General features: G+C 43.9%; 1 non-coding gene across 1 annotated transcript; it reads right to left on the bottom strand.

The window, feature by feature from the left end:
• Positions 1–665: 665 nt before the first annotated feature.
• On the bottom strand, positions 666–738 carry TRNAT-UGU (transfer RNA threonine (anticodon UGU)). The gene has a single exon. It is a non-coding gene; the product is annotated as a tRNA-Thr (tRNA).
• Between the last annotated feature and the right edge of the window lie 11,766 nt (positions 739–12,504).

Below are 12,504 nucleotides of genomic sequence, written 5' to 3'. Positions count from 1 at the left end.
GGCAAAAGTACCGTACTCCCAGAGTATCAGGAATGAAATGTTAGTTTTGTGCTTCTCAACTGAAGTAATGCACATGGGTGTCTGAAGGGCTCCCCTCATAAAGATGAGGTCTTTATGTCCAGGGTCTAAAATTACTTAACTGCACCACTGATACTGGAGTTCATAATTCTGCAATTGCTTCAAAATTAATTACAATTATATCCAGAATCTGCTGTTTTAACACATACATACAAATTATTATCCTATTCTCGGCAATCGTTTACTGGGTCTATTTTATAACCTCCTTTTGAGAAAAGCTATTAATGAGTGGGGAGAAGAATGACTTTTGAGCTTCTATTCCTGGTAAAAAGAAAGAAACAAACATTATGAGGGGGGAAATGTGATTACTGAAAATTAATGAAAATGTGAATTAATGAAAATGTGGGCCATAAACCTACATGGGCACTTGAGAAATAAATCCTACTAATAAAGTGGCTCATTTCTATTGAAAGTACAGCAGGCATGGTTCAGGACTGATTCAGCAGTACATGCAGACAGCAGCCATTATAAGAAGCTGGAATCATCATAGGAACAGAAGAAACTGAGTGAGACTCTTGGTCCAAATAGCCCGGTATTGTCAACACTGGCTATCCAGGGTTTCAGGCAGGAGTTTTTCCAGCCCTACCTGGAGATGCCGGGGATTGAACCTGGGACCTTCTGCATACAAAGCAGGTGCTCTACCACTGAGCTACATCCACCCATGCTGATCAGCATGCTTGATGAAGAGTGGAGGGACTGAATCCAGTGCAGACTCCCTTGTTGGAACAGTGGATTGGTGCGATGTCAGCTTCTTTGATAGGGCTTTGCATGCACAGCACGAGCTGCTGCATGTTATTGGCGCGTCATGCATGCAGCATCTCTTACCATAATGTCTTCTCATCAGCTATGGATACTCGCATGGAAGCCTGCCTTTTGTGCACATATGGAGCCTCTCTGGGCCAGTGTGTGTGTTTTGTTTATGTGCGAGCATCCAAGAACACTTGTGCTATGAAAATATACTTGCCGTACTATTTTATGAGACTTGTCATGCTGTTATGCTTAGTGACTCAGTGGTGTTGAATCAGTTGTATTAAACTAGCATTGTTCTTGACACCAAAGCAATCCCCCATCCGATCCGAAGCACTCCAGTGGATGACTCTTGTAGGGTGCTTGACTATAGCAACTCCTCAGAAAATCTGGTGTAAATGTCTTAAGACTGACACAAAGTAGAAATCAGCTCCTCAGAAGCATCTTGATACAATACTGCTGTGTCATTATTTCTTTAGTGCTTACATATGGTGTGTCTGCCTGATTTCCCCTAATTCTCCCCTCTACTGCAGCCACTTCAACCACATCCTAGGCCACCCCAGAAGGTCCCCCAGCCCTCAGGATTGGCTGTTGGAGGAGTCAGGGGGCTGCAGGGAGGAGTGGAAGCCCCTTCCCAGCATGAATCTTGTGCAAGTCTGATTGCAAGGTGATATCTTTTTTGGAGTTTTGTCTAGCTGTTGTCCAGTAGCTTCAGGGGTGTAAAATGAATATCTGAGAATGAGATTCCACCACAGTTACCCCAGTTTCCCAGTGACAAATTCTGGGATGGAGGGTCAGATCCATAACACTGATTCATAATATTGATCCTGGAGGTTGGAGGTGGGGAAAATCAGTACTGGCAGGTCATCGCCTGTTTGTGAAGTGGGTGTCCCCCCTTGCAGCCATGCAGAAGACCCAAAGAGATGAAGGGACAGGGCTGAAGGGACCCCAGGAGTATTTAGGGCTCTTAAAAAGCCTCACTCCCTCAAAACTGGGGCAGGTGAGGGCTCGTGCCTGCCACCTTCATCATGCCAGTGAATGGCAGCAAAGAGCAGTGCACAGGCACGAGCCCTCACCCAGCTGAGTTCGGAGCTAGGCTGAAGGGAAGCCAGCAGTACCTTCAGCCTGGGACCTAAAGTAGGGCTTGGAAGAGGACCACACTCAGGCCCACTTCCTCTAAGCCTAATTGCCTCCCCCCAGCTTGAAAGGGAAAAGGGATAATAATGCTTACAGGATCGCAGGAAAAAAAGGAAGGTTCCTCCTGTGCAAGCACCGAGTCATTGCTGACCCCTAGAGGCATGCCGCTTGCGCTGGCAATTTCATGGCAGAATGTAGTGGGGTGGTTTGCCATTGCCTTCCCCAGTCGTGACTACCTTTCCCCTAGCAAGCTGGGTCCTCATTTTACCGACCTTGGAAGGATGGAGGGCTGAGTCGACCTGAGCCGGCTACCCGAGATCCAACTTCCGCTTGGATCAAACTCAGGTCGTGGGGAGAGTTTTGGTTGCAATACTGCCGCCTATTCTGGTGAATATGTGACCTCAAGTATAGAACCCTCCCCCACCCTTTAAAGGACTTTGGATGGGGGCTGGGGATTTGCCTTGCCAAGCCTGACATCTGCCTCCATAGAACCCTTTCAGCTGCAAATGGAAAAGCCTCCTTGCTCTCCAAAGGAATGAGGGTTAAACTGGATGAGCATAGAATGTGCCCTCAGATGCGCATCCCCATCAGGATGTGCACTCCGTGGAAAGCAATGCCATGCAGATAGACCGTAGGGGAGCCTGCTTGGACATCCATTGAGATGCATGTCCTGCTTGAGCTGGGAGTTCTTGATCCAGTAAGCAGTACACAGGCGGAAGGCAGCTTCCTTACAGGGATTTTCCTAGTTGTATTAGGAAAGATGGGTAGAGAGGGAGGGAGGAAGGAGGAAAAATATTTGTACTGCTACTTTTTCATCTTATTTGGAGGCCAGATGTAGTGAAAAAGAAAAAATTGGGTGTTGAGGTGCGGGTAGGGACAAAATATAAACAATAGTGGAGGCTGGTCGCTCAGATGTCAGGGGGGCAGTAAATCCATTCTGGATTTCAGTCAAAACCAGTCAGAACTCTTAAGGAGCTATCCAAGGTGCTTTGCATCAGCCTCCACTGATAAAGAGCAACAGTTTTGTGGGTCTGATCTTGGACATTCACATATGCAAAACTGATGTTCAAACAAGAGACATGTTTTGTCTCCCTAAAATAGAGTATATACATCTTTTCCTCCCTCTCCCTCTTTCTCTCTTGCTATATATCCCAAATAGGATTGATAAATGAGGTGGGGGGTGAAGAGTTATCCGAGACAAAGTATTAAGAGGGCCGCTAGAGAAAAGGTTGGAGGTCCAAGGTAATAACTCCTTTGCAAGCAGCAAAGCCAGTGTTGTGTTTTGCTAGCGGACATTCTGGAGTAAGCCTGCTTCCTAAAAAGAATTGTCTCAAAAAACCAAAACCCAGACACAGACATTGCAGCCATGTATCAAATAGTGACATTTAACATTTGCATTCAGTCATGTCATATTTATTATACGGTATTATTTAGTATACAAGGCATGGTTCAAGCAAAGTTTTTGTGTGCATCCATAAATCGTTACGCGTGCCCTTTGGCCAGTCCAGCATGGATCACATTTCACCAAGAATTCCACGTTCTCCTTTGTAGATTCCAATGTCACAGCAGAGCTTGACTTGAATTTGTTGCCTGCCGGTTTTCCACTAGGTGGCACTGACGTAGCCTAATGCCCCTGTACTGGATATTTTAAAGAACTGCTGCAACTTGCACTTTTTTCCCCAACTGAGGATGTCTTTGATGGTGCCCCACAGCAATAATATGAACAGGATTTTCCCCCTCTCTCCTCTTTTTTTTTTGCCACCTGTTCTTGGGAGAATGGCTTAGGCCCAGTGAATGAATAACGAACAAAAATCCAGCAGAAGACATGCAGTGCAATTCTGTACATGTCTAAGAAGTAAGTCCCTCTGAATTCCGTTAGACGTTCTCCCAGGTAAATGTGTATATGACATATATGGACATGACCTAACAGCTCATGTCTATATATGTCTACTCAGGAGTAAGTCCCATTGCATTTAATGGGGCTTACTCCCAGGCAAGTGCATACAGGACTGCAACCTAATCTATTGATTGGAGAAGTGTGTGAGCCTAAGGCATGTGCAAGCTTTTCCTAAACCATATCTTAGGCTACATCTGAACGGGGCCAGTGACTTCTCAAATGGAATCATGATTGCCACCATTATTTGCTTGGTTGATTGATTTGATCTGATTTGTACCCCACCTTTCTCCCAAGAAAAATGGCAGTCAAAATGGCTCCATTCCCACCGAAAAATGAAGTTCTTAGCTGTTGCTCATGTGCAGACAATAGTGGATTTAAATTTAAGACTGCCGATTGATTGGTGTGAAAGCTGAATGGGGGAGGGATGAAGAAAGAAATGGGCCATAGCAAGAGGAGGAGGAGGCCCTTCTCTCACTTGCACAAATTTCAAAACTTTCTTGTGGTAATCCTAGCTAAAATGACTAGTGTTGAAAAGACTGAGAACCCTGACCTTTGTGTGTGAATGTGACCTGTATCATTATATATTGTCTCTCTCTTTTCAGTCTCTTTGGGTCACCATGCACACATACACACAGACAAACAAAGACACAGATATGGATGAGAGATGATAAGAGAGGCAGAGATATACATTTAAATATAGATCAAAGCTAGAGACATACATTTAAATATAGATCAGAGATGAAGGTGTCTCTGTAGTCTCTGTTGAGATTTTAGTACACACAGACACAGGTACAGACAGATACATATGAAAACCTATTATTCGGAATCTTATTTTGATTTTTAAAAAATACTATGTAGGGATTCCTTTTACTTTGTGGAATTGATGTATGACCATTTGCTGTTTTCCCTTTATAGAGTTATGATACCAAAAGGATTGCTCTGCAAATCCTCACAAGGAATGTTTTGCAGGCCTGATCAAAGCATATTGGGCCTTATGATGGAACTGCTAAAGCATCTGAATAGGCTTTAGGACATCACAAAACAGCCACCGCAGCGTGTGACTCCAGCATGCTTTTTATAGACTTACAGAACTATGCAGCTTAAAAAAATTGTTTGCAACCCAGCTACTGTATCCAATGTAGAACACAACAGGCAGTCAGCTTAGAATGAAACATTTCACAATAAGGGGGAAGAAAACCTTTTTGAACACCAGTTAACTAAATATGTTCAATGTAGCATTTGTGTAGCTACGACCACAAATTTGAGGCCGATTATGATTTTAACCCTAAATCCCTATATATTTGTTATTTTTCCTACTGCTCCCTAGAAATAGAACAAATGAACTGATTCACACATAACCACAACCCATGGTTTAATTAACCATTAATTAATGGTTAAGCTATGGCCTCTCCTGGACAGGGATAGCTTGACCACTGTGGCACAGGCATTAGTAACCTCATGACTGGATTTCTGCAATGCGCTGTATGTGGGGCTGCCCTTGAGGCTGGTCTGGAAGCTGGAGCTAGTGCAGAATGTAGCAGCTCAGCTGTTGTCCGGAGTGCCCCTTTTCAGCATGTAACTCCTTCATCGAGGGAACTGCACTGGCTGCCTATTCGATCCCGGGCCAGGTTTAAGGTATTGGTACTAGTATACAAAGCCCTAAACAACTTGGGACCAGGATACCTGAGGGAGCGCCTCCTTCTTTACCAACCTGCCCGGTCACTGAGGTCATCAGAGGGCATGTCCCTGGTGGTTCCATGTGGAACCATGGCCTGGTTGGAGTCCATCAGGAAAAGAGCCTTCAGTGTGGCGGCCTACTTCCTGTGGAATTCCCTGCCTTTGGAGGTCAGGAAGACTCCAACATTGTGTTCCTTCCACAGCCTCCTGAAGACATTGTTATTTCGGGAGGCCTTTCTTGCGTGACCAGCCACAGTTTATTAAATTTGACCTTATTGGCATTTGTCTTTAAAAAAATTGTTTTCACTGTTTTAACCTGGTGTTTTATTCTTTTACCTTTGTTGTTCACCACTCTGAAATCTTCTGATGTGGAGCAGTATATAAATATTGTAAATAGATAAATAAAAAATAAATTAACCCATGGGTTCTTGCCTTACTCAAAGTTAACCTACAATTTGGCTGCCACACGATTGAGCAAACCACAGGTTATTTTTCCAATTCTTGGGTTGTTTGGTTCTCACCCCCTTCTCTCCCTCCCTCCATGTATCCCACATGCATTTGCAGCACTGTAGTACTGACATGTAGAATGGCTGGGTTTTCTGACCACTCTTGCCTGCCTTCTCTGTAGCCTGGAGAAACAACCCGTGAACAACCCACAGTTCTGGGTTCACGCTTAATGGCAACCCATAGTTTAAACAACTCATAGTTCACAACTTAACAACAAACCATGGGTTCGCTTCATGGGTTGTTCATGGTTAACAACCCACAGTTAACCCATAGTTCCAGGTTCACACATAACGACAACCCACAATTCAACGACCCATACAGTGGGTTGTAGGTATATGCAAACCAGGTCAACACGTGGTCTTCAGCGATAGAACAATAATTATTAATCTGATCCTTTCTTCAAGCAATTAAGGTTGAAAAGATAGATGGATATACAGTGTACACATCAACATCATACACTGTGCATGACATGTAATGGCAGCTAATTTAGAGATCATTATTTCCTGTTTGTTACCAATCAATACTGAGACCACTTCATACCAAATGAAAGTGGAGAACACTGTGGGTGTTCAATAACATGTCTCTTTTGACCATTGCAGAGCAAAAAGGCACAACATTTCACAACCAATTAATTAATCAGTCATACTACTAAAGGTGCCTGAGCAAAAATCTCATTTCAGCAACTTGATCCTTGCATTTTCTATTGAACTTTAGATATGAGCTGGTTAGCTGAAAATGGGTGCAAGACATTCTGAAATTAAACTGAACATAACCACCAATTATATTAGGCAATTGTGACAATATGCTAAATGTTTCATCGGTATGATATAGCACTATGAATTAAGCTACCACCTACAGTGCTGTTGCATCTTATGGTTATATCATGAGTTTACCGCTGATCTTTCAGGACCTGTTTTTAGGATTGCTTTAAGTCTGCACTTTTAAGCCAACCCATAGACCAAGGGGGCAGAATCTCAGGCTTGGGGACCAAATCCAACCCCCCAGGGTTCCCCAAATGGCCACACCCCTTCCCCTTTGCCCCACTCACCAATCCTTTGGTGGTTTCCCAGCTTTTGTGCAGTTTTCCCCCCATTCTAAGGGGTTGAAATGCCTCTCCTCAGGCTTGGTGACTGGCAGTAAGAGCTTGAAGCTAAAATATGCTGGTATTTTCTGTATTTTGGCCTTGCCCCTTTTTTCTTTGCCCCACCCACCACTGGAATACAGTCCCCATGAGCTTCTTTGAAATGAAATTCGGCACCACCACCACCCCGGCTTGAAGTGGCTCTGCACGCCTGCCATAGACCTCTCCAAGGCTGCAAGAAATGGTCTTTCCCAGTTTTGCTACCAGAGATCCTTCTGGGATTGAACCTAGGACCTTCTGCATGCAACATCTATGCTGTATGGTCCCACTGAGCTCTGGTCCCTCACCAGGTTGGTTGTACAAATGCCACTGCCACACACACACACACACACACACACAATAAGCTTTTGGCATTGCTATCCCACATTTAGTAAGGTCTAAGGCAGAAGGTTGTTGTTTATTCGCTCAATCGCTTCCCACTCTTCGTGACTTCATGGACCAGCCCACGCCAGAGCTTCCTGTCGGCTGTCGCCACCCCCAGCTCCCCCAAGGTCGAGTCCGTCACCTCCAGAATATCATCCATCCATCTTGCCCTTGGTCGGCCCCTCTTCCTTTTGCCTTCCACTTTCCCTAGCATCAGCATCTTCTCCAGGGTATCCTGTCTTCTCCAGATATTTTGGACTTCACGTCCCAGCACTCCTGACCATTGGCCATGCTGGCACAGGCTTATGTAAGTTGAAGTCGAAAAGATCTGGAGATCTACCTTCTGTCCACTCCTGGTCTAAGGAGTGGGTACTAATGGCCAAATACAACACATGGAGTTGGTATGCACATAACCACTTCAGTGTGAGCTGGTTTTGATGGGACCCTGCATGCATTTCCACATATACATCATGCTTCTGAATGTTGCTTCTGCCCAGGACAGACTAAGAGATGCTAAGGAGAGGGCCACATCCAGCATATTCTGATGTGCATGCAGTGCTCTAGCTCAGCTGGGTGTCTGAGCTACTGTGATGAAGTTGAGGCTCAGGGGATCTGGCCACAAACCACTTGTATACGTTTTACAAGTCATATTTTTGCATGTGCAAAAGGTGCTACAGCACTGCAATTACTTTATACGTTGTTCCAAAGGGCCACGTAGTTAAGCACTTTTAAAATGCAGAGCTTAATTTTTTTTCTGCTACATTGTAATTCATTGTTGGCCTTTTCCACAATGAATTGCTGGGATTAACCAATAAATCAGCAGAAAAGACATGCCAATTTTCTCAACAGTTGACAAATTACACTGCAAGCAGGGCACTATATATTCTGTTTGTATTTTGAATTTACTTCATAGGGAAATTTAAGATTCAGATGCTTCTAAAATGCTTTCTTGTTTCTTTTATGTGGTCATATCACATTTAGTTATGCACAGTTATCGCTTTCTCCAGCACTGTTCAAAATCTTTTTGCTGGCAGCCACCACCAATATATGCAAGTAATATTTTCCTTCCTTTGATAATATTTACTTCTAAGGAAAATATTACTTTGGTCTAGAAGATTTCTAATTATATTGCCTGCCACTGTATCACTTCATTTGTTGGTAGAGTTGAGCTGAGTCTTAGCAGTGCAGATTATTTCCATCATATTGAAAAACTCAACACAAGTTCTACTTTTTATCTTATCTGCTTTACAGAGAGCGGCCATGGGGATTTGCCACATAAAGGGCACAAATCCATCAGAAAGTTCTCCTGTGCAAGAAACAGCACCCACACATTTGGAAGGGGCTTGCAGGGGAGACCTTCCCAGTGAAACATGTCCCATCCAGCACAGCAAAAGGAAGCATCTAAAGCGGACAGACCACTTGGGACCTTTGTTTGTAGGTCATTGCTTTAATAAATCCAAAGTAGTTCTGGGGGGTCCATCTGTTCCTACCCACCCTCTCGCTAGCATATGTAGAAACCTGCTTTTTTGTAACTGAAGATTTTTGTTGCTGGGAAACTGTGTTGTTGTCTTCCCCTCTCCCACCTATGAAGGACATAGGAAGCTACTTTAGATGGACTCTTCCATCTAGCTCAGTATTGTATTGTCTATGCTTCTACAGGGTTTCAAATAGGGGTCTTTCCCAGCTCTACGTGGAGATGCCAGAGGCTGAACCTGGGACCTCTTCCTCAAAGCTGCGGCCATTCCCTAAAAGGAATATGTCCCTCTTGTAATGGTAATCGTAACAGGGGTGTAGTGGTGGGGGGTCTCACAGGGACGAAGACCAGGGACTTTTTAAAGAGCCAGGTCTCAGATAGGTCCCTCCCACTCCCAGCCTACCTCTGTGGGCCAGGCTCTTCCGCCGTCTCCTCCCCTTCTCTGCCACTGAGTGGGGGTGAAGCTTCCATAGAGCATCATATTTTGAAAACCTAAAATGTTTGTGAGTGAGTGAGTGAGTGAATGCGTGAAAAAGATTTTAACACCCCTGCATTTTTTCTCAGACATCCAACTGAAATACCATTGCCTTACCCACAGCTGCACTGTTTTTAGATCCCAGTTGAAGGCTGTATATCTTATAAGGTTGTGTAATCTTAGAAGGGGGCGTGGCTGTGAAGGGGCGTGGCTGTGAAGGAGCGTGGCTGTGACTGTCATGAAGGGACCTGCGCTTCTGAATTTGCCACTACACTACTGAATAGGAAGCCCTTCTCCAGGCACCCTCAGCTGCTGAAGAGGTTATAGAAGTACTTAGCTACAAGGGCGAGTGTCAGGCCCACTATCCTCAGCAGCATCAGATAGGAAGCCCTTGATCCAGGGATCTCTGAACCGGGGCCGCCAGAGTCTGTACCTCAGAGCCTGTTGGCCCCTCAACGCAGCCAATGAATCTGGAGAGAATCCTCAGGGAGGAGCAGGAGTGCTAGGCTCAAAACCAGAGGCTTGTCCCTTTAAGGCCTTCCACTACTCAAAGAAGGGGTGGAGCCTGAGAGAGGTGATCTGAATCTGGATTCAGAAAAGGCTTCAGTCAAATCCTGTACATTGCTGGAGTAAGTTGTCTGGAGTTTTTCATGGTGCTACTTTGTCCCATTATCTTCTCATCCAGGGTGGGCCTTTTCTGTGGCTGTTCCCCAGTTGTGGAACTCCCTCCCAAGGGAGATCTGCCTGGTACCTTCTTTATTATCTTTTATCCCCTAGGGAAAGCCTATTATGTTTCTCTTGGATTATGATTATTCATTTTTCACTTTAAATTTCTTATATGGCTTGGGGTTGTAAAAATGGTTGTGTTGGTCTTCTGCTTTATTTAATTGCTGCTTTTATTTTGTTTTTGCATTGGTGCGCTCTCTTTCCATTGGTGTGCCCTTTTATCCTGCTGATGCTTTTTATTCTTTCATTTGTATTTTATGAGGGTTGTATTTTATTATATGTGTGTGTGTGTGTTTATTTATTTATTTTAAGGGGCCTTGAGTGCTATTGGGAGAAAGATGACACACATGTTTTGAAACTAACAAATTAAATAAATAATAGTAAGTGCTATGTGGGGCCACTATGACCTCACTGGTGATGAGGAGTACAACACTCTGAGGGTGGAACAGCCAACTGCACAGGAGTTGTGAAGGGGCAGTCTTTTTGCTGCTCCTGTGCCCTCATTGGCTGTCTCCCCCCCCCCCCCGCAGCATCTGATTGAGTTAGATCACTGGTACTCAACACATAAGGGGGGGAAGTTTTGCTTTCCAAAGGGCTGGTGATTGCCCTGCAGGCTTGCCTGGCCTGCAGGGCTTCCTTTTGCCAGCAAAGTCAGATGGCTAAGGAGGAGGTGGGTGCTGCAAGGTTTAAAAAAAAAAAAGAGTTTGGAGGTCTGGTGGCAGGAGGGTGGGTGCCTCACATGTCATAGAAGAGCACTATGCCAAGGACTCACTGGAGGGTTGTGTCAGCCCTGCACATCACCTGTGATTACTTTTTAGTAGGTAGTGAAGCACTACCCACCTTCCTCCATCTATTATCCAGATTTTTTCCTTGCTGCTACTGGATCAGAGTTTAGGATATCTAAGAATAAAATTGAGGGACTTTTGTTATCTGGCAGATTAATATTAAAACATCCTAACCACCATACAAACAGAGAAGTACTGATTGGCTGATGCTGTCATATGAGCAAGGAGATGCTTTACAAAATAATTCACTAGGAGATTAATTAAGGCAAAGCAAGACAAAACAACAAAAATGACATCATTCATAATGGAAAAGAATACAAAGCTGGTTCATTTTCAGAGGGTTAAAATGCAAATATTGTTTGGTATCTGGAAACATAAGCAACCCATTGGTGTATCACAACTGGAATACTTAACATTGGGGCGTTTTTCCTTCTTTTCTTTTCTTTTCTTTTCTTTTTTACTTCCTTCTTTGAATTGTTGCTTGATTAAAATAAAGCAAACAACTTTGACAGGCACAGCTGGGGCACAATTGTGTTTAGCTTGATTGTGGAACTGCATCCTTTGCAGTTGCAATGTGTGTGGTTTGCATGTAGATGACTCATTAACTGACCATTTGGGTGCAGAAATACTTGATCTGTGCCAGCATTGCAAGAACAGATTTTAATCGCCACCACCCTCCCCTTCTTAAACATGTGGATTTAGTTATTCAGTTCCATTGATTCTAATGACACCTACTATCAAATAAGTGTGCTTCAAATCACAGCCTGTATTCACAATTTAGCACAGCTTCAGAGATCTAATTCCTTTACTTGCAAGGGTTAAAACAACTAAATGCAGGTGGCATTGCTGGCTAGGCATGAGGGCTTTGCTCGTTTTCCTGACAAATGTATTGTTCTAGACAGCTATTGGTAAGTGCTTGTAAAGAGCCAGTTCCTGACCTTGGCCATGTACTTCACTTCCTGAAATCGTATTAGCTTTCTGCTGAATGAATGCATGAGCAAGCTTTTAAAATCTAGGAATCCAGAATACAATGGTCTCACACACACACACACACACACACACACACACACACAGTGGGCCAGAGAGAGAGAGAGAGCACGCCTTGCAGCAACACAGTATTGAATAGACTTAATTCAGTACTTAAAGTTGACACACCAAAATGGACTAAAGACGTTTCAGCATTTTAAGAGTACATTAATGGTTACAGTTTCTTATTGTGGACCTGGCCTAGAACATTTTACTTTGAGAAAACTATTTAGATGAGGGCTATCTTGAGCAATTTAGAATGATTATGGTATTTCAGCATCCGGTTTTTGCCCAAATACTAGTATTGCGTACCCAGTCAGAGTTTTCTTTGAAGTCTATTCTGCAGCACCTCCCACTGCTGAAGAGTCAGGTCTTTTTGATAACTGAGTAATGCTTGCCTCTTTGGGAAAGGCGAATTCTGCAGAGAAAACTTCAAAGGTGGCTTTAGCTGAATTCAAGGAGCAATTACTT

The sequence above is a fragment of the Heloderma suspectum genome, chromosome 1 (assembly GCF_057233095.1).
Source record: "Heloderma suspectum isolate Gila_16-S chromosome 1, 16-S_ref, whole genome shotgun sequence".
NCBI classification, from domain to species: Eukaryota; Metazoa; Chordata; class Lepidosauria; order Squamata; family Helodermatidae; genus Heloderma; species Heloderma suspectum.
This window is presented reverse-complemented; position numbering and strand designations above follow the sequence as displayed.